The following is a 4,217-nucleotide window of genomic DNA, read 5'->3' as shown; positions in this document are numbered from 1 at the left end:
AGTTTAAGTCACTAACCTCTAATGGAGTGAAATTCCAACTTGCTAGGGTTCTTCTTTTTCACTTCTTTTTTATCCTAAAAGACTCACCAAGATGAAAGAACAAGATTTTATGTTACTAGGTTAGGGTTTTGTTGAGAAAAGACTAAGGAATTCAAGCTTTTGTAAGCATGAAAATGGAGGAGGGAAGGAGGAGCATGGGGCGTCTTCTTTGGGAAGAAGAGTGGCTGCAAAAATTTTCTAGAATTAGCCTTCTTTTCTGCCTATTTTATGTATTATAAGTGTTTTCCTTTAATTTGATTGGCTAAGCATTTTAATTACCTTATGCTTATGTAAATCTTATTTATTCATAATTTCTCTTCTTCCTTTTCCTATTCATTTTTAATTAATTTTTCATCAATATTTGTTCATATTTTATGTCATATAATTCACTTACATAAATGGATAAGTTGGTCAAAAATCATCTCTGAAGACGAAATGACCAAAATGCCCTCCATTTAGCTTAACGAGCCAAAATTGTGTACCGATAGAAAAATTTTTCTAAATATTTTCTTGGCATTCTAATACCATAAGAACCTCTATGACCCTTCTCTGGAGTCCCAAAAATTATTTTATAAATTTTTCCCCGGGTCTAGGTTTGTTAACGGCCTTCACCGTCACTTCCCCTTCGGGTTACTCATCACTGGGGTTTCGGCTCGTTTAACCTTAGTGTATTTCTTTCCTATAAATTTTCCTTGATTGTTATGAGCATTATTTAGTTTCTTTATAACTCCTCACTCTAGTCTATTTATAATTTCAAACATTATAAATGCCCGGACCGACATTGGTCACCGAAACAGTAGACTGTACGGACTAGCTAAAGTGAGGATGTTACACAATGTGTCAGAAAATACGTCACATAATAAGAAGATTTAGAAAAAAAGTCAAGATACTTCCATTCCAGAAAAGGAGTGGGAAATGATAAGGTCGCATTAACTGGGTTGTTAGGGAATACAAACACTTTTTTCATATAGGAGAAAAGACTCTATTCACTTTCCAATGTTGATGGATGGTGCAAGGTACACTTGGCACTTGAATGAAACTCTATATGACTAGTTATATAAGATTGACAAGAGTTGGTCTAAGGACCTTAGTAATGACACAAAGTAGATTGGAAATTCGAAGTATATGGGAGATGAGAAAATGCATAGGTGTTGACCATTGAGGTCATAGGATAAGTAAAGATTTCAAACGAGATGCATATGATAGGTGCTACAGGAAAGCATCTCATAGGATACTATTGAAGGAGTCAAAACGTGATTATTGGGCATTAGAACCTTGAATTTCAAAAATTATTTCTAAGGTTACATACACCATACCAAGTATCTTATGATCCTAATCAATTTTCAATGCCCAATTGCATACTAAAACATATTTTAGCATGTATTAAAATTTCATTTGCCATCAAAGATTATAAATTAACATTTAATTCAATTAAACCCTAACTAAAAGAGGGATTTTTAGGTATTAACCTCTTGATACACAATTGATGTCTTCTTAGGATGTTCTTAGGACCTCAAATGTTGTCCCTCTAATTTGTCTACCACAAGCACACACCAAAGTAGCAATGGCTGCCCCTAGATTGGCTTCTCAAGCCTTGTCAACCAATTATAAGATGGGGTTTATGCTTTGTGAAGGTTGTATGAATGTAGTGGGTGTTAGAAACATTTTCTAGTAATTTAATTCAAGAGGAAATCTTAGTTTTTCTCTTGAATCAATTGAGAAATTGAATAGGAGAGGAAGAGAGCATATTGCCATCCAACATAAGAGAGAAAAGAGAGGTGGGCTGATTTTTCTTTATAACTTTTCTTTATATACTTAGGTCAAACCCTAACTCCCTTGTCACATGTCATCACAAGATCCCATCTTGTTATTATTTGATTCATTGCAGGTCTACTGCTATTAATTTTATGTTTTGTGTTGTTAAATGTAAATCCTAGCCCTCCGCATGCGTAGAAACATATTATTTAGTTTGGGACTGTAATATTTATTAATATTTGGAATTGTAACTTATTAAACTTTATGTATGTGTAATTGGGTGGTTAGATACCTATGATGGATTAGGGAGCGAAACTCCCATTGATTTTGTTCTAGATTGTGGATGATTGATGGGTGAGCTGAGCTCCCCAAATGTATTTTTATTGAGATTACAGGTCGGGTGGGTTATTAACTCTGCATTGGATAGTCCATTTTATGGCCGAACTCTGTCCCGTTGATTTCTTGAAATTGGGCCCAATATGGGCCTGCTGATAAGTTAGAGTTTAGTTGGACTTACTACGAGTTTTGGGGGCCTTATGTCAACTCAAGTTCTAGTGTCGGTCTGACCCATAATTTGGGCCGTGACAATTTCATATTATTTTACTAGAAAACATTATTTAATTACTTATTTAATTCTAAAAATTTTTAAAATCAGTTTTAAATATGTAAATCAGACAATAATAAAATGAATTAATTGATAATATCATATTTAAATATTTAACTCTTAAAATTTTTACAGCCAACTTTAAATATGAAAATTTAAAAAAAAATAGTAAAATGTATTAATTGATGGTGTCACATTTAAAATGAAATGATTTCAATTTTTTAAATGAAAGTATATTTTTTCTGTTTTATTTTACTTTTTATTTATGTTTTTTTATAATTATTTGAAATATTAATATAAATTATGCTAATAATTATTTTGTTAATATTTTATATATGCTTTTACATATTAAAAATTTAAATACTAAAAATTAATAATTTTAGTGGATGGATATTTAGCTAATTATTATATATTATAGATAAATAGATGGCATGACATTCAGAATATATCCACTTTTTTTGGAAAGGGTAAATTATATGGTTACATAGTCTTATTTTCTATAATTTATTGTAGGAATAGAAAATAAATATATAATTTATTATATTATAAAATTTTAAGTTCTCTAATATATAACATGAGGTAAAAATTTAAAGACAATATCTTTTTTTTCTTTTACATAAATTTTTGTTGTCAAATTAAAATAGAATTATAGAATATTAAGAATTTTATTTTTCTCTCTCATAGCAAGTATTGATAATACGTTCTTTTTTTCTTTTATTAATAATTTTTTTATTTTTAACTTATTGATTTCTTATTATAATTAATTACTTCTTATAAAATTTTATTTTTAATTGAAGTTAAAAATTAGGTATAAGTAGAATTAAAAATTTTAAATTTATATAAATTTTAAAATTAATTTAAATGATAAAAATATTACCGTAAATAATTTAATGCATGAAGGGTATTTTTGTGTATCACAATATTCTCCCTTTTGCACTTTTATATATTATATAGAATATAGATATATAATAGTCAATTAAATTTAGTTATTTATTGTTGTAATTAATTTTAAATTACATAACCAATTAAATTTAATCTTTTATTGTTATAATATTAAATTATTATGGGTATTTTTAAAAATTCTAATGTTCTCTCATTCCTTCATATATTTATATATATATATATATATATATATATATATATATATATTATTAAAAAAAAAATTTTATTTGACTTAAAAGTTTAAAAAACTATTTAAAATAAGTAAAAAATTATGACTTATGATTAAAAGATCATATTATATTAATTTTTAAAAATGCTAGCACTAATCTTGTTTTAACAAAATAATCAACTATTTAAAAATATTACATCCTTTTTATGGTTCACATATTAATTACTTTTAAGTATATGTTAATTAAACACTTAAATTATTTAAAAGTAACTTTTAAATAGTTTTATCAAATAATTAATTACCTATTTTTAAATTAACTTATAGTTAAAAATCTTCTAAAATTTTTAAAGATTTTTAAAGGTTTTCAAAGTCTATAAACCCTCACTTTCTCAACAATCTAAATTAGTGGGTTTAAAAAGTTTAGATAACTAATTTTTTTATTATTCATATTATTTTCAATAAATTTTAAAAATTATTATTTAAATATTTAAATATATTACTTTATATAATAAAAATATTTAAATAGAATTATATTTAATCTTAATATATTACTTTATATAATAAAAATATTTAAATAGAATTATATTTAATCTTACTTTTTCATATTTTTCACTCAAATAATATAAAATTACTGATTAATGATAACCATGACCTTATCCTTAAAAAAAAAGAAATCACCTCGCCTTTTTTATTCTTCCTGAAGGCTTA

Source organism: Hevea brasiliensis, chromosome 9 (assembly GCF_030052815.1).
Source record: "Hevea brasiliensis isolate MT/VB/25A 57/8 chromosome 9, ASM3005281v1, whole genome shotgun sequence".
Lineage (NCBI taxonomy): Eukaryota > Viridiplantae > Streptophyta > Magnoliopsida > Malpighiales > Euphorbiaceae > Hevea > Hevea brasiliensis.
This window is presented reverse-complemented; position numbering follows the sequence as displayed.